The 22,662-nt window shown below is 40.6% G+C and overlaps 1 protein-coding gene across 4 annotated transcripts in view; it reads right to left on the reverse strand.

The window, feature by feature from the left end:
- The window catches only part of ZNF536 (zinc finger protein 536), a 967,145-nt gene extending 944,795 nt beyond the window's left edge, over positions 1 to 22,350 (reverse strand). For 3 of the 4 annotated variants that reach the window (XM_029608434.1, XM_029608437.1, XM_029608436.1), the window contains exon 1: positions 18,667 to 18,784. The gene's annotated coding sequence lies outside the window, so the exon portion shown is untranslated. Of the gene's footprint in view, positions 1 to 18,666; positions 18,785 to 22,250 lie in introns of those variants that run through there. The other variant, XM_029608435.1, reaches the window with a different exon arrangement.
- Positions 22,351 to 22,662: the final 312 nt, after the last annotated feature.

Raw genomic sequence — 22,662 nt, forward strand, 5'->3', positions numbered from 1 at the left:
TAGCCGTGATGCTGAATATCCCATGTAAGTTAGCCGAATAAATATTATCCAGCTAAGTTGCATAGAGATTTTCTTTCAACCATTTGGACCAGGATATCTTAGTATGCAAGTATTATATAAAGTTTAAATATATCTATCATCAGAATGTAGACTATAATTTCTCTAAAAGATTCAATACATTCTTAGGTACAAAATAAGAGCTTTGGGGTTTTTTTTTTAAGAAAAATGTCCCAACAATAAGCCCATTTGTTTCAAATGTGGCAGAACTTTAAGTTGTTGCGTTGCGGGCATTTTGCAAACTGAAAAGCTTTGCTCGTTGTTGAGAAAATGCATGCTATGGATAGACGAAACCCAGCAGAAAATAACTTGGGGGAAAACTAAAGTTAAAAGTATAACGGCACTTCTCGCTTTAGCACAGGCTGCTTCTAAGATTTACTGGAAGTCTTTAAGGCACAGCCATAACCATTAAAAAGATGAAGAAAAAGGGGAAAAAAAGGTGTCTTTCTGCAAAAAGTAAAAAAAAAAAAAAAAAGCACGTTTTTCTGGTGTGTGACTAAGGGTCTTGGGATTGTTGGCATTGCTTTTCACAACACTGATTTACAGTTTAATCCTCAATATCTGTGTTAAGATTATACAAGATATGATTTGTTTAGATGACTATTTGGAATGTTTACTTGCAGTAATTTAATACAATTTACTTAATCATTGCAAAAGCAAATGAAGTTCAAGAACGAAGGCTCAGCATTCAAATTACCTTCATGCAGTGCCCTTGCCATTCTTTCACTGGTAAGTAGCAAAACAGCATAACAGTAAAAACAAGTTTTTTTCACATATAATTATTTTTACTATGTGTAGATACAGAATCTTAGTTCTGGGATTTGAGCAACTCTCTGCAACTGAGATGTGTCCTCTGCCCTTCTTGCTAGCACAGGGAAAATTCATTGCAATATGGAACCTATCAAAGAAAATAGGTGAGACATTTGTGCTGTAACAATCTGCTTTTCATTGAATTAAATGACTAATACTCACTTTGTATGAATGCAATTTTCATGTTAACACAAACACTAGATCACTCTCGCAAAGCAAAGAGAAAAATCACAGGCCTTCATCAGCTGTACAGATGTGTGTGTGCTTTGAACAGAGTATATGAAAGGCTTACTGTGCAGAACAAGCAATTTAAAAAAAAATAAACAATTGATAAAAAATCCTCTTGCACACATTCACTGTTCTCTAGCAGTTTCATGACTGGAGGCGGGTGGGGAAGGGTAAGAGACACGTTACCTTAGAATAAAAACAAAAAAACCCCAGAAAGCTGGCCGCGTGGAAAGGTAGGGTGTGATGGACTGGGTGCCTCACATGGGGAGGGCCGGTCCAGAGATGAGGAGAAAGCAGCAGCCAACCAGCCACAGAAAATGCTGCAAGGAGAATGCCAAAAGTAATGGCAGAGCCAGAGGTAATTTCCATGTTCTTAATGCTGCTTTAAAAAAAAAAAAAGAGGAGCAGAGAACAGGAAGCTGCTAAAGCCAATCAGGAGGAAGGAACTGACTGCAACAGGACATGATAGTAATTGAGGGAATACGGGTGAGGCTAATTAAGGATTTACTTAAGAGTAAACAGAGTCTCTCTTATGGCAGGAGATTGCCAGGGGTAGGAATCTGCCAGGGAGACATAGGATTGACTAGATCTATTTATTTATTTATTTATTTATTTATTTATTTATTTATTTATTTAAACATTTTGTATGCCGTCATTCGCAGTATACCTAAGGGTTGCCACGCCAGCATGGAATATCCAAGTAAGAAGCAAGGTGCTTAGGGCTTAACATTTGATTGCTAACATGGCTAGTAAGAAGTGTGAATTCATATGCTGTCTGTTTCTATTGTAGGCTAGTGTGACAGAGTGCCTGCTTAACTAGTTTTGTGCCTATGAGTCTGAAAAAGCTGGCATAAAATTGCATTGGATGTCATATATATATCTACATAGCTATATCTATAATGCACACATGCTTACGTATCGCAGGTGTCAGAATAGATGGGGGCTTAAACCAGCGAACTTAGAAGGCACAGGCCAGGAAGCTGAAGAGGAGCCATGAGAGATACAGAGTCGGAGAAAGAGCAGGGGATTTACCCTCATGTTGTCAGGTAGTTAAACATGACCCTCAGAAGGCCCTTGTGGGGATTTGAGCGGAGTGGGTGAGAACAGTCGGCGGTAAAAGGATACAGATTCTGGCTGTTCCCTTCAGTGCACTTTATTTACAGTGGGGAAAACACACACAGAAGCAAAAAGGGCAGCACAACTTCAAGTCTCAAAACATACAGTGCAGTCATCTTAAATCCAGGTCAAAACCATTTGATGCAGCTCAGTGCAGTTCACCTTAACTTCAGGTCAAAACATACAGTGCCGCTCACCTTTAGACATAACAGGTTCTGGCATATGATATGTCTCTCTCGCGCTCTCTCTCTCTTTCTCTCTCTCTCTCTCTCTCTCTTTCCTTCCCAGGGCCTGACTAATCCTTCTAGGCCCTGATGTCATACTCTGCGATGGGCTCCTCCCTTCACCCAGGATTCCCTGCAGGTCTTAACCTTAAGGAGGACTGGCGAGATAGCTGTGCCCGGTCCTTTAAGATAATCTGAGGTGAGTTTTCTGTACACTCCCTCACAGCCCCATTGGTTCATAAGAACATAAGAACCAACACAACGCACAATAAAGCTCTGGGATTTGTTGCCAGAGGATGTGGTTAGTGCAGTTAGTGTAGCTGGGTTTAAAAAAGGTTTGGATAAGTTCTTGGAGGAGAAGTCCATTAACGGCTATTAATCAAGTTTACTGAGGGAATAGCCACTGCTATTAATTGCATCAGTAGCATGGGATCTTCTTGGAGTTTGGGTAATTGCCAGGTTCTTGTGGCCTGGTTTTGGCCTCTGTTGGAAACAGGATGCTGGGCTTGATGGACCCTTGGTCTGACCCAGCATGGCAATTTCTTATGTTCTTAATCCTTTCCCAAATATTCCTATCATTCTGTTTGTTTTATTAACTGCAGCCACACACCGAGCCAAGGAATTTCAAAGTATTGTCCACAATGATGCCCAGATCCTTTTCCTGGGTTATATCTCCTAATATGGAACCTAACATCATAAAACTACAGAGTGGGTTACTTTTCCCTATGTGCACTTTGCATTTGTCCACATTAAATTTCATTTGGCATTTGGACGCCCAATCTCCCAGTCGCACAAGGTCCTCCTGAAATTTCTCACACTGTTTGTGATTTAACAACTTTGAATAATTTTGGGTCATTTGCCGATCTGATCACCTCACTCGCTGTTCCCTTTTCCTGATCATTTATAAATATGTTAAAAAGCACCAGTCCCAGTACAGATCCTTGAGCACTTTACTGTTTACCTTCCTCTGTTGTGAAAACTGATCATTCAGTCCAACTCCATGTCCTATTGTTTAGCCAGTTTGCAATCCAGCACAGGGTATGCCTTGATTAGTGATAGAATGCATCTAACAAGAGCAACAGAGAAGCACCTTTGCTGGCACAACAGGCTGCCGGGATACTTCCTCTGGAACCTCTGCTCGCCTGACCTTGTTCCTGTCCTACTTTCAGCTCTGTAGTCCTGCTCCAGTCTTCCTGTTCCATGCTTTACTTTGGTTTCTAATCCTGACCCTGCTCTAGGATTTCAGCTGCATGCCTTGAGACCTCCCCCAAGCTAGGTCCAGTGTTCATCGCACCATCCAGCCTCTTTGGGTATGCCTCTTCTTGAACGTACTGCTAGCAATAACATATTCTGACAGCTGTACCAGCCCAAAACCAGAGGCTAGACTGGGAGGGAGCAGCTGGCTGGGATGTCTGATACTCTGAAAGACGTACTAAATACCATTCAAGCAATCCAGACTCTGCTCCACAGCCTCCAGCAGAATGTCAGTACCCTGCAGAGGCTTAACCTGCACCAAGGTGAATGGTCATCTCCATCTCTGTCCACCCACATACAGAGCCTCAAATGTCATTCTCAGAAAAATCAGATGAAACAAGAGCTCTGTAAATCCCTCAGTGTAAACTCTGATTCTTACTACATCCACATACTTATATGGTGTCAAAGGGGCCTTCATTATCAACCTACTTTCAAAAGAGAACTTGACCTGGACCATTTCACATTTGGAACAAAAGAGCCTGTTTCTTGACCATATGGACCAGTTCATAACTGCCTTTTCTCAGGCCTTTGGGGAACCAGACTGGGTAGTGTTAGCAGAAAATAATCTTATACGACTCTGCCAAGGTCAATGGGCAGTAGTAAAGAACGCTGCAAATTTGGTTCATTCCAGTCCAGGGCCACTGATTTGGGCTGGAATGAACCAGCACACCAGACTCATTTTACAAGGGGTCCTGATAGCCACATAAAGGTTGAGCTGACTTCGCTAAACCCTTCAGACTGACAGAATGGAACCAGGAGGAGAAACAAGACCTTGGTCCTGAGGGGAAAGTGTTTTCCCCTCCATTACACAATGCCCTCTGGATTTTCCCAAGATTATTTTCAGCACGAAATGTCAATAAAGTAAAAGGAGGGATCCTGTCAGAAAAGCCTCTCTACTACAGGCTTGAGGGGCTCGAGAGGTAGCTACCCCAATTAGCTGGAACTTGTTCCAACATCCAACGCGGAAATCGACAGTCCCGGCTCCAGAAGAGGGGAAGAGTGTGAAACAAGCACTGTTAGGCCCTCTTGGACCAAACACATTATATGGGTAAGCCAACCACATGACAATTCCAATGCAGTTTTTTTGGAAGGGAGAAGGTACTATAGGTTTTCAACATGATCAATTCAGTGAGATCCATGTGTTTCATGGATCTCACTTTTGCCCATCAACACAAGGTTCCACTACACGAAGGGGATGATCATGGCAGTGGAAATTACTGATGGTTCCCCCTATCATCAGATCCAGTGACTCTAGAAACTGAGCTCTTGCTAATGATAAAAATGCAAGTAATACATTTCGATCTCATCCATGCCCCAAACGTTGCAATCATTCTTGGATTACCATGGCTGGAACACTATGATCCACACGTTCAGTGGAAGAGTCATCAGATGACGTTCGCCTCTACCTTCAGCCAACAGAAGTACTTACTCAGATTAGGACAGCAAGCCAGAGGAACGCCCTTGGAAGGTCCCATTGGTTCTTCACAGGATGTGTCCTGATTGGTGATAATATATAAGAACAGCAACAGAGACACACATTTGCTGGCAGAACAGACTTCTAGGATATGTCCTCAAGAATAGAAGCTCCTCTGGCCTCTCTCTATTTCATCCTGCTCTGCAGTCCTGCTCCAGTGTTTCTGCTCCCTAATCCTCTTTCAATGTTCCTGCTGCACACCTCTCAATTTCCTGATCATGTCGAGACTCCTCCCATGCTAGGCCCAGTCTTACCAGCCTTGGTTCAACCTTCATCTGGTCACCCAGCTTCTTCAGGCACACCTCTTCCTTAATCTACCCAGACAGTAGGATATAATGTTTTGCAGAGGACAGAATATGTAGATTATTCTGCCATTTCATGTTGTGTTAGCAACCATATTTTTTGACTTGTTATAAACTTTCCTTTGCTTTCTTTTTACATGGTTTGATTTAATTGATTACAGTAAAGTTATTGTCATTAATTCTCAGTTTTATGCTATCCCATGTAATTTTGTTCAGCCTCTTCCTCTCTCAGTCTATAGTTATAGTATAAAAAGTAGGCATCTTAAGTGGTTAGGTAGTGTTTATTACAACAGTATAAAAACTTACAAAACTTCAAAACAAAGCAATATAAACATATTTTTTTTTATTTTTAGTGTATCACTTTAAAAAGAAAAAAAAAAGATGCATCAAACAGGATCCTAAAAAAACTGTATCTTTCTCTAGCTTCACGCCCTGACCATCATCACATATCTCAAAACATTTTAGTGTGAAAAAAAGTGCATTTCTAAAGCAACATTATGATGAGAAAGTGCAGTGGAAAGTCCCAGAATCATTTTTTTTATATTTTCAATCCTTTCAAATCACGCACCATTCCTTCATAAATAGAAAAGTCACTTTGCTTATGTGCCTTGTATTACCTTCCATCAAAAAGAAGCTGCTTAAGCCCAGATCTTTTTAACAAAATAATGGAAGCCTCTCAGTCTAAAGACCTCTAAGCATAATCCAGCATCGATGTTTCGGTTACTACTGCATCAGGGGACCTACACATGCATTAACAATAGACCTGTTCATGCCAAAATGTAATTACACTGCTAGGAGGTGTGGTTAGTTTGCACATTTACTTTAAAAGCGTGTACGTTAAAACATAACTCATTTTTACGTAATTAACATGGGCTTTTAATCAGCAAGCATTAACAGCGCATTAAAAGCACGGTTAATGCGAGTAAACTGGATGTGTTAAAAATGCTGTTAGTTCATGCAAGCTCTTGTGAAAGCACGAGTGCACTTTAGTACATTAGCCACAAGATATGACAGCTGTCAATGCAAACGTAGGTAGGAGGGTATTCCCACGTTGTTTTTAAAAGGTGAGACCAGCATCCTTGACAGGAAAAGCAGCACCCACTCTCTAAAAATGACTTCTTCATGGAAAGCCTTACCTAGTGTTTGTGAGCAAAAGAAGGAAGATATAATACTTTTACAGGTGCAAATATGGGGAAAGTTTTAAATACGGAAAATTCACTTCTACAGCAAGTAACGGGGGGGGGGAGGGGGGCGGTATTGGTCTCAGGCCGGAGTAGACAGATTTGTGAATAAAAGGTACAAATGTACTTGGATGACTTGATGTTTAAGGGCATGCCTGCAGCCATAAATGGAACATCTATAGTAGCGATTCCTTTTCAACATTCTGAATATTTTGAGCGATAACAAATATTACTTTGGTGGTGCTAAATGTCTACCTTCATAGCAATTGCTATTCAGCAAAGTTCAATTATTTCCTATTATTTGTCCTCCAGAGGTCAAAATGAATTTGAATGGAGCCCCAATTGGCTCCAGTAACAAAGTTAGACACAAGAAATGTGTGTGTGTGTGTGTGTGTGTGTGTGTGTAGATATATATATATATATATATATATATACAAATCGGAAGCCAATCAATAATGCTGGAAGCAGAACAAACGGTAGTGATCGGTGTGTCAAGGGATTCTTTATTGGTATATTGCCCGACTCTGGCCGAGTTTCGCTCTCGCAGGAGCTGCCTCAGGGGCTACTGTACCAATGGTTACTTGTCATGTAACACTTCAATGTTATGACATTACAACATGTTAATTGTGAATCCTTAGTGATTCAAGTGCAGTCAGTACTTCCAAATTGGAATATCAAGATATATGGAGTTTATTTCTGTGTCACGTAGGCAGCTCCATATATATATATATATATATATATATATGTGTGTGTGTGTGTGTGTATACACATATATAAACAGTAAACAATAATGTCCTCTTTTAGACAATTAAATACCATCAATGTGGTCAGTCATAAATTAAACCTTCATTTGCTTTACTTTTAATCATCGGCCAAAACCTTTTTATACTTTTTGTTTATTTATTATTACTTGCAAATAAAATGTATTTATCGTCGTATATCTCAGTATATCTTTTGAAGTGAAAAATGATCCCCGACATGGAGTACAGTAATTTGATCATTTGATTGAAAGATTACCCTTATTAGCATTTCACACTGTATAAGCGACTACCGGACGCTGGCCTGCGGTAACTTCCAGTTGACATTTTTCGCACCAAACTCTGATGATGCGGGTAATGTCTGACTTATATCTGCTCCTTAGATTTTCTATGCCGAACGATTCCTGTACCTGTTCTGTGCTTTTCGTTTAACTTAACAAAACATTTTGATGAGAACATTTGCTAATGTTGTATTTATGGCACTCGGTGAACTTATTTTGTGTTTGTATTTTAGTAAAAAAAAAAAAAGATTTTGCTATGCCTTGAACTATCTACATGATAACAGAAGATGTACTGCCTCCGATGTAGGTTTCTGAAATATGCCTCCATGTCGGGGATTATTCTTCACTTCAAAAGATAGAGATATATGAAGATAAGTACATTTTATTTGCAAGTAATTATAGAAAAGATAAAAAGTTTTTGGCCGATGATTAAAAGTAAGGCAAATATAGGTTTAATGTATGCAGGAAGTACATATTATGACTGGTTACATTGATGGTATTTAATTGTCTAAAAGAGGACATTGTTTACTGTGGATATACAGTGCCATAGTATATAAAGCAGTACAGTCTTTTTCAAATTTTTCCTCAGATATTGCACTCATTAAGAGAATACAAAATATCTGGAGAACAACCAATTAAAGATTCACTCTTTCCATCTTATTTCTGAGCTAGATATATTGTTGCTAAGATGAACAGACAAGTATTGATTACTCCAATATGATAATGACAACTATGTCCATTTTGAAGAGATGCAATATAGCAGGCATTTACTGAAATGGAGAAATCCCCTGCGGCCAGTGCCATTTTGTACAGCAAAAAAGTAAGAATGGTGCAAACCTCGGTCCAAAAGCGGCAGCGGCAAAACAGGAGCGATCAGGCATCGCTCCTGGCCTATGAAGAAACTTCAAAACTACTACAAGGTAACAGAAAACCCAAGCATGGAGGGGAGAAATGAGAGAGAGAGAAGTGTTTTGTTTTGTTTTTTTGCTGTGGCATCCTTCTTTTTTAAAACAAAAGAAAGGAAAAACAAAATTAAATTTGTTTTTCCTTTCATTTCAGATTGAAAACAAAGTGAAACAAAATGGGAAATTCCGTTATCATTTCCTGTTTCGTTTCAAATGTACAGCCCTAAAACAAAATACCACAACCCATCCCATCAGCTAGGAGCCCGACCTTGCAGCTGATTGGCTGCAGGAAATGTTCCATTTTCTAAGCCTGTTTTATTGAAGCAAAGGGGAATAAGGAAGCTGAAGTAGAGATCACAACAAGAAAGAGCCAGGAGGGAAAGAGATAAGAGAGAGAAAGAGAAAGAGTAAAAGAGTGGGTAGGAAATGGAAATCTGCGGAAGGCTGGATGGCACAGAGAGGCTATTTAACGCCAGCTAGCCCACTAGCAGCTATATTAATAGTCCAAAAGAAACAGCAGTTGTAGATAGAAAACATACTGTTTAATGCAATACAACACAAATGAAGGTCAAAATAAGAAAAAATAAAAATGCTTTTCTTAATATCCGAAAATTAATGAAAAAAAATGAGAGGCTGACCATGACAGGAAAGAAGGAGATTCTGAAATACGCTACTTGTAAAAGTTACCTTAAAATAATAATTTCAAATATTTTCTGTTACCTATATACACTTGTATAAAGAACTGCTAACAAATCCTTCTGTGACTTGATTACAGTATGTGTGCATCATTTAGTCTACACTGAAATCCAAAATAAAATGCACTTTCTTCGCTAAGAATGAGGCATTGAGAAGAATCTATTTCTTCACGAAGCATGGTGCCTAGAGAAGACAGAAGGATTAAACGCAATTCATTTTTTTTCCTCTTCCTTTCTTTCTATTCTAACAACTGGAACAAGTCCTGCGTTGGTATGCAGTGTTAAAAAATAGCTGCTAACTTTATAATCTTGTGCACATTTAAGCAATTAAATTTACAGTTTGGGATTCTGTGCAATGTTTATGCAAGGCTGCTAAAACCCTGTGTGTCTCCTTTTACAGAAATACAGAATCTCCTTTCCACACACATACAACACACAAGAAGAATTAAATAATATGCTCCACAAGATTCAGATCTTTAAAAGAAGCAAGTTAAGAAAACCAGATTCCACTAAACTTCCACAGAAATATGCATTCAGACCAATATGTGATATCACTAAAGCACTTTACATATTTATCACACATATATACGCAGAGTAGGAAAAAGGAAACAATAAGAAAAACTCTTACTTACTAGAACTCTCAAATTATTTATTTCTCATGTATCCACACTTTTCGTTTCATTTTTATGAGTATATTTCACCTTATAAGCAAAAATATTTCACTCAAAGCAGTTTAAAGTTAATATACAACAGCATAATAAACAGAAATATGTAACAGTATAATTGATAAACCAAACCCCCCATTCTCCAGTCTCCACAAAGTTTGCTCAAAGCACATTATTCCAACCAACATAGTATATTATTGAATATAACGAAGCAATATAGAGACAAATCATAAAACATATAAAATGTAAAAACAACCAATCCTAAAATAAAATTCATTGCATATGACCAATTACATAAAACAGCAACAGCACACATTAAATAAAACAAACACCAGCATATAAATTAACACTAAAAACAATGTGGTGGATGAAACATGGGCAAGTTCACGGATACCAGACTAGTCAGCTAAGAAGAAGACCATGGTTTCCAAGTCCCACTCTGCTTCTTGCTACTAAGCAATATCTGTTACTAAAACAAAATTTATGCTTACTAAATACCTTGCAGTCAAGTTAAAAATGTATTCTAAGAATGTTTTACCAAATATTACGCATTTGCCTCTAAATCTTTCCCATAGTTGAATTATTTCACAAAAATTAGGTGGTATTCCCAAAAGCAGCCATAGGGAAAAAATGTTAAGAAGAATTTGTGAGATAGTTGTTTTTAATGCACTATACAATATCCCACTACCAGTATTTTTAAAGGAGCGTATGCACTAAGTCCAATTAGCATACATGAAGAATCACATATTATGCATGTACACTAAACTGGTCTTAACATCGATGCACTGAAAAAGGAATGAAAATATGGCTTTAGCAGTCAGGCAAAAGTAGTGCGCTTATGCTGTCCTCCATATGCTATTTAGCATGCTATCGCTAAAGCTGAAAATTTAACTTCTGCTTCCAGAAGTTAACTTTTTAACATGCATGCTGTTAAAAGGGCTCGGCTACCAGCATGCATTATGGATGAAAGATGAAGGTAATGCACAAGAGATGACACTGTTAAAAGTTTACTCACAACCTCTCCTCCATGGAAAAAAAAACCATAACAACGTACAATTTAGACCTTCTCACCTCAAAGCCACATTTATTGGCACAATGAAAATATATTTTCAAATAAAAGGTAACCAGCTGACGAGTTGTTTGCAAACACTGTTGCAAACTTACCAATGTGCTTTAGACATTGTGATGATGCTCGCTAATAAAAGGGCCATTCTGCAAGGTCCAAAGACTATTTCAGACTTTCTGAGGCTTGAATCAAAACAGTGGTCTTTGGCAGCAATGAGGGCTTCTTTGAGATCAATTATTCTTTTGATTTAACTGCAGTGGGGGATTTTTTTTTTCTTAGAGCTTTCAGCCCCTCCCAGTCTGTGTCCCTCCTGCTGTTGCAGCCTCAGCCAAGGCATGCAATGGCAACCATTTTCCCTCCAAAAGCATGAGATTTCATACACAGAGCATCATAAGGGCAAAAATCAATTCCTGGCCCCCAGATGCCAGCACATTTCCTTTCCTGGCATCAATGGGGGATGAATATGCGCTGGTGCAAGCCAAGTCACGATCCAATATCAGCCCCCCCCCCCTCCTTGCAGGATGTGGTGGCTGACGTGGGAAGGTAGGAGTCAGGCATCTAGGAGAGGATGGCTCAGCCTCCAGCATGATGCTATCACTTCCCTGCTCCATTTTCCTCCCCCTTTCATCTCCTCTACATCCTCAACCACCTTCGTGGACACCTGAGGTGCCTTTAGGCTGGGTTTCCCTCTCCCGGAAGTCCCTTCTTTCACCTCCTCTTGGGGTCCAGGTGCTCTCCCACTTCTGCTTTCCGCACTGATAAGCCCAATGTGCCAGGCCTATTTCTATACAAGTCTGTGGCAAGAGTGCTAAGCCATGAGGAAAAGAGGATTGCACAGGCTCAGTTTAGTGCCTACATGCTAATTTGTGTAGTACCTACATGCTATTTAATGATCAGGTGAATAAAACATGGAGACCCTATACTTTTTGGGTTAACATGCATGTTACTGAGGCTAATTTTTAGTGAAATGCATGTTAAGTGACTTTTAGCATGCACATTAAAACATTTACAGATGAAATTTCAAAGGAGTTAAGCATGTAAATGTAACATACTACTGTAGCAATTTTCAAATGCCCTTTTTATATGGCTAAAACCTATTGACAATTCAATGGCATCTATTGGAGTGATTTTCACAAGCCCACTTAACAGGTAAAGTGCATTTTCACATGTAAAACCCAATTTTAAGAAAGTATATGGATGCCTGGCAAGATGCGCTGAAACATTATATCCTGCACTCACTTACGTGCACATGTTATAAAACAGGCCTGGCGCATGTATGCGTGACCCTCGTTTTAAGCGTGTACACACAGAGCAGGGAAATGTTGGCAGTCAGAAGCACAAGTGAGGGAATTTTATAACATGCACGTGACCAGGAAATGACCAGTTTGACCAGTTCATCCACCAGTTTGCCCAGACTATAGCTATGTCCTCAAGACCCCCCCCCCCCCCCCTCTGGCTTTTTAGCCTGCACTCCCCCCCAAAAGGTTCAGACATTACTAGAAATAGTTTTTTCAAACTTACACCTCATCTTCAACAGAAGTAACTTTGCCCTGAAATATACCTGGACACCCATGGGCACAGCTACATGCACGCATATCTCTTGGCCCCGCCCACATTCTGCCCCTGTTTTTTCCCTGATGCTAAATATGCACGCATCGGTATTTGGGTGCCCTTGCGGCAGGTTTATAAAACCGGGCAGATACGCACATGTGCTAGATGTGCACATCTGCCCGATTTTGAAGCGTGCATCACTTTGAAAATTCACCTTTACGTGTGTAAATGCTTTTGAAAAATCAGACCCCCTTAGTGAGCACACACAAAGATGTTGTGTATGATTTTTAGTGCACAGATCATAAAATGTCATCCGCATCATGATTCGCGATGACATGTATGTCTTCTTTCTCTCTCATTATTGCTCAATATTAGGTCAAGGCTTTCTTTTTAAGGCTTATTAGCAGAAGTCACACGCAATAAAATAAAAACTTAGCATGCTGAAATAAATTGTATGACACCAAACTGCATATTCATATTTGAATCAATGCAGTCATACATTATTGCTGCACATAGCTCTCCCACTTTACATAATCTTTTTTTTTTTAAAAAGCCACTCTTCTATAGCTACATCAAAATTTACACTGAAAATAAAAATAAAAGCAATGGGTAAAAAAATTACATTGTTTTGGTGCAATCCCCACTTCTAGCCATGTTATCAAAGAAGGCACTTTGACAATACCACCACATTCTGAGAAAAAAAACCAACAACAACTAAAAACAGTATTTTTATAACATGTAAGAAGAAAAAGGCTGATGATTTTAGAGAATAAATCATCTTACAAAACACAGCAAGTGTGGCAAAAGTCGCTACAGAAAAAAAATGCAACGATTAAATCAGTGGCTAACAAATTATGTTATGGATAGATATTTCCCATCGCCAACCCCTAAAACTGGCCCTGCAGGGTCGACATGACATTTCCAAAGTATATTCTGAAAACGGGTTTTTAAAAAAAATCATTTGATCCTTTCAAATCACAGAAAAACTAAAACCAAATACGCACTGGATACAGCATTGCTTCTTCTTATTATTATTTTTTTAATTGCAGAATACGTTTTCAAATTATAAATACAGTTTTATTTTCCAGAGTTGCATGATTTTTGGAGTTTGTTCTGTTACCAGTTTGATGAGCATGTGCAAAAAAGTCTCTGCACCCCTTTTTTTTTTTTTTTTAAACTATGGCTGAATTTAGTAAAGTTTGGTCACACTTCGTTCTATAGCAAAGTCCTAAAATGGACACATTAGGTGGGGAGGTGTTTTTTATAATCTGATAAACAAGTTATTCATGACTAACGAACACGGGCATATTCCATTGCTACTTTTTATAGCTTTTTTTAAGAACATTGTAGTGTCATTCACTTTTTATATGATCTGATGTCATCACAAAGTTCTCCACGAGATGTTAGGATTAATCTAACAAAGCTACACTGTAAAAATCACGTTTAAAGTAACAATGCCAGCGTAAGTTGGAGAGGACACATTAAAGATGCTGATAATAAAAATAAAAAAATATCACAATCTTAGCCTGTCACTAACTCCTCTCTTGAAATCCTTCGTTAAATACGACTGCAGCATAAGTTATGCTGGTGAGAGAAAGGAACATTTAAAAATAATCATCAGCTCACAGAAGGTCTACGACAGTACGTTCTGGTCTTGTCACCCTTGCCTTCTTTTTCGCAAAGCAGTGCTGTTTGGACTAGCTTAACAAGATGCATCGCTTTCTACAGAAAACTAAAAAAAAAAAAGTCAAGCCATTGCAATAATCCAGTGAAGAGCTTATAATAGCATGGATGACTAACTGAGCATCAGGTTAGAATAGCACTGGTTGTATCCAAGCTATAGATCTAAGATGAAAATAAATCAATTTGACATCCTAGGGAATGTGTTTATTAAAGGATAAAGCAAAGTCAAAGATAGCACCTTCATTTCCAATGAGTTGGAAAAAGGTAATGATATTTCTATTGAGTGTAATTTCCATTGAACTCAGCTTTGTTTTATTATTTTAAAAAGGAATATTCCAAAATTGTGTTTCAAGTATTTAGGAAAGCCGAGAGTGAAGCTCATCAAGTCATGAAAATCTCAAAGCAAAAGCAGTACCAACTTCCAGGAGACAGGAAAAGAGAATGCGAAGTTACCGTCAGCCTTTCAATGCTAGCTCTTCACTATTTCTCCCGGGTGAGATACATGGGAGGTGCCAGGGCACAGTAACAGGGATTTTCAAAGGAGTTACACATGTCAACGTAACAATTTCCAAAAGCCCATTAACCCACACTAAGCACTCTTAACATAGGTAAGATCTATGGACAATTCAATGGCATATAATGTAGCAATTTTTAAAAGCCCATTTACACAGGTAAAGTGCATTTACATATGTAAAACCCAGTTTTAAGCATAGAATTGCTTTTGAAAATCGTGTTAAGAGGACAGGTTAGAGGATGGCGCCCCCATGCTATCCCACAGCTGACAGGCAATGAAAGTTACAGATTTGGATAGACGGGGCAGGCATTTGAGAAATAAATTAATAAATAAATGAATGAATGAATGAATGGCAAATGAATTTCTCTGCGAGAGGTAGGCTTTCACCCAGGCATGAAGGTATATGTTCTTTATGACAAACTACTCAAGGGAATGTTATCATCAGTGACGTCAAATGTGCCCATCGAGAAGCCAGAATCTCCTTAGGGTGGACTTTGCTAGACCCAGACTGGAAAACATTAAAAAAAACCAAAACCGTTTACACAAAAAAAAAAAAAAAAAAAAAAGTTGGTTCTCCCAACTGCAACTGAAGCCAAACTGCAATAACCCTATAAGACACACAGGACTGACTGAACCTTGAGTGATGATTTGATTCAAAAGCCAGGAGGCAGAATTAAAAATGAGGATATTCAATCCTAATTCTTGTGAAAAAGGGGTTGTATATAGGCAGGAGCCAGAGAGGTACTAACAAATTTGATGTCATGAAGTCACCAATACAACAGTCAAAAGTACAAGTTGTTGGATCAGGTGAAAGACGTTTGCTGCTCGGACGGTAAATCAGAACGTGGTAGAATGGCTTTAACACAGTCTAGTGTTCTGCAAACATCTAGAGGGGGCAAAAATTAGGATACTGTGGCCAGCTTTTAAATGTGGCCTGGCTGTTTATTTCAAGCTTCATGATATTTTAGCATTCATGTGCTTAAGCCGAAATGCCATTCACCATCACTGAACCACCCCATAAACATTTAAAAAAGAGCCCATCCGTGTTCAAATTAAAGCATATGCAACATGAGTTTGACAAATTTGCCAAGCACTCCAACTATTATACTGCTACATGGCCTTAGTCTTTATTAAAATGCAGATAGTTAATAGCATTCTTCCCCATGTTCAATACAGTTCCTCCTAGTTCGATGCCTTGGAATGCTAATATCTATCGTTGCTCTTAGATTGTTGGTAACTGAGCCAATTCAATGAAAGTAAACAGGGTTGTAATACAATAGCATTCTTCCCCATGTTCAATACAGTTCCTCCTAAAATAGTCTTTTGAAAACAAATCCCATGCTATTAAGGACCAGATGCATTAACATCTGTCCCCCACTTTGTACCTGTAGGGAAAATTCTTAGTGCATCTGCAGCTAAATATCAATAGTTTAGCTCCAGTCCAGGTTACACAAAATACTTCAAGATATGTTGGAAAGACACGCAAAGGGGGAAAAAGCAGTACTGTGCTCTAGTTTTAATAAATGACTGATATACGGAAGGATAAAAGGTGAATATTTTATATGAAAGCTAACTGCATTTCATTTTTATGTTTTACTCGTGACAAAAAAAATTAAATTGTGAAGCTTGCTCTCAGCTGTAGCCCTGCACTCTGTGCTAGAGGAGACCTGGTTGGGTTCCAGCCTCCCGTGCTGGGTCTTGGTCGCATTCTGGGCAGCACGTGCTGAAGCTCTGGGGGTAGAGAGTGAAGGCAGAGCTTTTGGGGGGGGGGGGGGGGGGGGGGGGGGGGGGAGAGGAAGAGAATGAAGGCATCTGATAGTGCTTTGGCAACCCCTGCTGGTACAAGAGCGGTGCTTAAGGTTAGTCTCAGAGGAAGCTTCCCTGTGTGCCTAGGCAGAGAGGTCTGAAAAGGTGGGGCGGGTGAGAGGAGGATATAATTCTGAGAGTGAATCTATACACCTGATTGAGGAGACACCGCGACGATGTAAAGGAGCACGGAACAGAAGCAGCTACAACACTTGAGTCACTAGTCAGAGGATATGTAGTGATAACAGAAAGGGGGGAAGGCCAATTCCCAGCTCTATGCACTTTTTCCTCTGCTTATTTTTCAGTGTTACCTAGTGTTAAACTGCATTTATTCAGAGCAAAGATTATTAATACTTGCACAGGACATAAATCCAATTAAAAAAAAAAATAATTAAATGAAAGGACTTTTACAAGCACTGGTGATTTTCAGCTACACCGGCACAAAACAAAAAAATGTAAATTGTATTTTGTACTCCGTGCTACAAAAATATGTTGCTCCGTTTAAATATTGCAAATGCTTATCCTCCTCAAAGTTCTCTAACACCCCCTGTGATAGTCCAAGGTAACACGGCACAAAATAAGCTCACAAAATGACTCTATTAGAGAGACCAGCTTGCACAGAAGTGGATTTCAGTCTTTACATCTGTACTTACTGGAATACAAATGCAATCCGCCGCTATAGCTCTCACTAAGCTGACTGAGAGGTTTCACAGCTCTGTTCTAGTGTCAGTGCTTCCTCAGTCACCTAAGGCTTCTACCATGGGTAAACAAGCTAATGTGTCAGCTTTCTGTAAAACAGAGCATGATTTCTGATCTCTTCCCTGCCTTCGCTGCTGGAAGCTACACGGTAGCACTGATGCTGCACTTTTCCTCACGCTCCTCTCTCTGATGATGAATGGTTTATTTGCCTCTACCCAGGACAGAAATATGACAATCAGCCTTTTCATTGTATAAGTCTTCACCGGAGACAATGCTGAGAAATAGAAATGACTTGCTGAGTGCTGGAGATCTTCAGGGATGTGAAGAACTTAAGCACACTGTAAAACAATAACTTTATTAGGGCACTGGCAGAAGATCATGAACATTTATTAAAAAAAAAAAAAAAGAATACTTTCTCCAGTCTTTTCAGGGCAACTATATATTTCCATCGAAATTGTGAAAAGCCCGGTTTTATCTCAAAATATATTTTTGTAAATATATTTGCAAATTAATTATGAGGTAATAGCAGCATATGCCCAGATTTTGACTTCATTTGCAACACGTCCAGGATAAATGTACATGGTTGTAAGGACCTGAAACTTCAATGCCAAATGCCTACAGTAGCATTAACTTACTTATAGGGGGAAAAGTGTAATAAATGAAAATAAATCTGTTGATCTAGTTAGTCATCATTTGGAATGATATTTTTTTTCTACTACTCAATATTATGAAATATAAAATCCAGATGTTTTCCTAAGGTAATTTAAATTTTTTTATTAAAATATGTTTTTAAGTTTGTAACTTTTTTCCTAGTATTACAACCCTGTTTACTTTCATTGAATTGGCTCAGTTACCAACAATCTAAGAGCAACGATAGATATTAGCATTCCAAGGCATCGAACTGACAATATACTGTACAGACACATACATCAGAGCATAATAAAAAAAAATAAACGTGTCAAAGAAACACTTACAAATTTGTAAGTCCTAGACCCAGCAAGCTCTCTGATGTGGAGAAACAAAATATTAGTTGAATCCTAAGGTTCATACAAAAGTTGCATTTGTCAAGGAGCAGGAAGTCAGTCTTATCATTATCAGCCAAATCACCCGAGCGTTTAATGGTAGACCCAGGAGTCATTTGCTCTCCAGTATCAGAATGACATCATAACTAAAACAGCCCCCTCTATTCCCAGACAGGAGGATCAGTAAAACACCAGCATGGCACTTCTATGAATCTTTTACTCATCTAAATAATTCTCAGTCACTCATTCTTCATGTACATTTTTTTTTAAATGATAGTGCAACAAAGGCAATTCATCCTAAGCATCTGTTTAAAACTCATACGATAAGAGTGATATGCATTTTTTTTTCAAAGAATGTAATAGTTCACCACTTACCTGGAAAATGACAGTGCGATAGCTTGTATTAGTATTTACGTCTCCATATGATTTTTAGTAGATTAGACAGCAGATTTCCTGAAACTTCAGACAGTTCGGAATGGTAACACGCTGTGCAATCACTGCATAGTTCAGAGAACTACATCTCCCTCCCGAACTCCCTCCTCCCCATCACACACGCCAAAAAAAAAAAAAAAAAAAAGATGCATAAATCTCAAGAAGAAAGAAAAAAAAATCCACGGCTTTTAGTAACGATCTGTCGCAGTGACCGATAACATCCAAAAAGTGACTAAAAACTGCACTTACACCCGCGCACGCACACGGAAAGTCCAACAACTGTAAATCCGCCAACACGTTTACTAAAGTCGAGTTACAAAAGTACCTGCTTTGCAGAAACCTCTCACCTCGGGTGAAAAGAGACCGAATAAATAAATAAATAAATAAATAAATAGATGGATGGATGAATGAACGAATGAATGAATGAATTAGAAAGTGCAAGGAGATACTATGAAACGGGGAGAGGAGAGGGGAGGGAAACCCCCTCTAAAATCCCGCTATGATAGGGCCCAATCCCAAGAGACCCCCCCAGAAGCCCCTCGGATCTGGCTTTGCACTTAACCCTAGTGGCTGGACTTCGGCGGCTCGCTTACTTCGCAATGTTTTTTTGGGGACCTAACGTCACGCCGATCGCCGCGATTTTCACTTGCTTCGCGCCGCAAGTTTGGGGTTTTGTTTTGGTTTTTTTTTTTTTTTTTTTTAGTTTGGGGTGGAGGGGAGGGGGTGGGGTGGGGCGGGGACGGGCTGCGGAGAGAAGAATCCAATTATGCAAATCAGCACCCGGGCTAGGTGGCGAACGTTCCGCGCGCGACGGTGTGGTTAACAATAGTTCAATGCCATAGGTTGCGGCGCACAGATTTACGAGGCGACGTCACCGCTTACGCTCTCGCTCCTCGCCGGAGCAGCATCTTGAACTTAATTAAAGCTGCAAGGTCCACTTTTTTTTTTTTTTTTTTTTTTTTTTAATCTCCCCCCCCCCCCTAAAAGACTTCCATTCAGGTTTACTATTTCAAAAGCATCCAACCGGAGTGTTGGGGGGGGAGCTGGAATAGCCTTTCCCTTGGCTCTTCAGCAGCCTTCCAAGTCAAGGAACAATGAACAAAGATAGCAAGGATCACGGGGTGTTTTGCCCCCAAACTGATTGTGAAGGAAGAAAAATGTAAAAGCCGTGCAGTTTTCAAATACTGAAATACAAACAATTCAAAATACCGATTGATCCCCCCCCCCCCCCCCCGATCCAATCCATACCGGCTGTCGCCTGCAGCACTGAACAATAAGATCCCTAAACTTAATTATGCCAGGGCACTCTTAAAATAAGTCCTTTATTTTGTTGCTGTTGTTGTTTCTTCCCACAGAGGCACTGGAGCTTGCACGGGCTCTGGTATCAATTGGTCAAAATCAGCTCACCCAACACGGCCCCTGTTGGATTTATTTTAAACTGCACGAAAAAGCTTAACGGGAAAAGTGCACAGCATGTAAAAAAAAAAAAAAAAAGCCAGCACCAACCCCGAGAGTTATAGTGCAAGCGGGCACCAGATAGGAAGGAACACGCCTTCCCGTGGTTTGCATGGTGGAGGGGGGGGTCTGCCATTCCCCCCCCCCCCCCCCCCCAAACAGCCTGCGCTTTCGCTTTCTTTCATTCTCATTGTTTGCCCATGCATTTTGAATAGCAAACAGAGCAGCCTCGGTAGCGAAGATCGCCTCTCCTGTTACCCAGCTCATTTCGTACCAAAGTGAAAACGAAGCGAGCTGACAAATCACGTCCCCGCCTAGACACTATTATAGACATAACAATATCAGACAAAGAGAAAGCCGTTTAAACAAGAACAGCCATGCACGTAAACAGGCAACCTTTTGACAGGTCGCTTTTGGAAACTTCACATTATCAGATCCCTTTCTGTGCCCCCCCCCCCCCCCCCCCCGTAGGCACGTTTGCAAATGCACTTGAACGCCTAGATAGTGCTCTAAAGAGACTCATTTTCTTTCTCTCTTCAGCACGATCGGTATTTTTTAGATGAAAAAGCAACTTTTTTTTTTTTTCTCGGAAAGACCCAATGAAAAATGTGTCCGGGTTACCCTGGACAAAGTGCAACAAGCGAATTCCCGTTTCAAGCGCATCCCCCTTTACGGTTTGGTTTTAAGTTGGTCAAGATCAAGCTCCCCTCTTTGACATCTTCCTTAGGATTATTATTATTATTATTTGTATTTATTTTTTGTCATTAAGGTTCTTTGGGAAAACTGCAACAGATGGACGCCACGAGATCCGGAGCCTGGCCCCCCTCCCCCTCTCCCATCCTCAAGAGAAAGGTTTTCGCCCGTCCCTCCCCCCCCCCCCCCCCAAAACGAAAATCTCGCCGCCTTGCCCCGCCCACCACTCTCCCGCACGACACTTCGCGGCTCGGCCGGGGGAACTCATGGGAAGCAGCGGCGGACGAGCCCCCCCCCCCCCCCCCCCGAGCCATCGCCGGAAGAGGCAGCGGTGAGGTGGGGGGGAGGAGGCGAGCCACCGGGGGCCTCCGGCTCGACCCGGGCCGCGGAGGGAGAGTTGCAAGCGGAAAGATCGCCGCTGTCATTTCGGTCTCCCCCACCCCCCTCCCCAACTTGTTACTCTCTTCCCTCCTTGCCCTCCCTCCGTCTGCGGAAAAGCCTGGGACTCGCTGCCCGGCAGGTGCTTTGCGGGGGCTGCTCTCCGCCGGCCCGGCTAGGATGACATTTTGGAGGGTTTGGGGTGGGGAGGGGTTTGCGTGCGCACTTTGCGCGTCTCCCGATTCCGAGGAGGGTTCGGCGCGGAGAGCGCACAACATGGCAGGGCGACTCCGGAGCTCCCAGGTCGGACCCGGGCTATCACGGAAGGCATCAGCCAACTTCGATGGCGAGGAAATGGCTCCGATGGGCCACCGGGGTGAACTGCACGGATCCCTTTAAGAGGGAGGGAGGGAGGAGGGGAAAAAAAAAAAAAACAGCGTGGAAAGTCACTTCTGCAAAAGTTTACGGACTAACAAAAAAAAAAAAAAAAAAAGTTTCTCAGGAAGTTCGGGTTCCTAAAAGCTGGCGAAAGCCCTGCACTTCAGACGCTCGAGATCTGCCGGTCTTAGAGCCCAGCTCAAAGTAACGGTTTGAAAGGACATTTACAAAAAAAAAAAAAACAACAACAAACCAAACAACAAGCCCTAAAATGAGAATAAAACAAAGCTCGGATTTCTCCGGGCTAAGTTCTATAGCGCCATTCAATGGCTCCTCGGCTCCTTTCATTATTTGCTGCTTTTCCCCCCTCTGACAGCAAACGTCACAGCTATGGATATTTAATTATACTGTCTTTTTTTTTTTTTTTTAATCACTGTGGAAAACGCAGGCCCCGTTGCGATGATTAAAAAAAAAAAAAATAAGAACCCTAAGAACAGAAAAACAGTCCAAACTGACTTTTCCACCTCTCTGATCGCTCCACGGAGGCTGCCGAAAAGCGCTTCTTTTTTTTTTTTTTTCGGGTTTTATTTTATTTTTTTTTTGGTACCTTTTGTCTTGCTTACCTTTAAAAAACCCAAGGCAAAGGCTGAGAAGAAACTCCCGCCCGTAAACCGAAGCGTTGTAAAAGATTGTGTTCAATGAATAATGAAGCATGGCCACATGATTGACTTGATCATTTTCTGCTGCTGATGGGGGGGGGGGGGTGGAAAGTGCAGCCCCGGACTGTCACAGTCGCCCCGCTCCGGAGAGCTCTCTCCCAACTCTTCCCCCCCCCCCCCAAAACCCATCCCGAGTGGAGAGAGCGCCCTATTTTAATGATTCCGGAATCACCCCCCCAACTTGCTCATTTTGATACTGATCACCCAACATTCACAAGACGTTTTCCCATCGTTCAGATCGGACTCCCCCTATCTGGTAGGTGAAATGCATTGTACCATTAAAAAAAAAAAAAAAAAAAGCACTCCATTGTCGTCT

The sequence above is a fragment of the Rhinatrema bivittatum genome, chromosome 7, assembly GCF_901001135.1.
Source record: "Rhinatrema bivittatum chromosome 7, aRhiBiv1.1, whole genome shotgun sequence".
NCBI lineage: Eukaryota > Metazoa > Chordata > Amphibia > Gymnophiona > Rhinatrematidae > Rhinatrema > Rhinatrema bivittatum.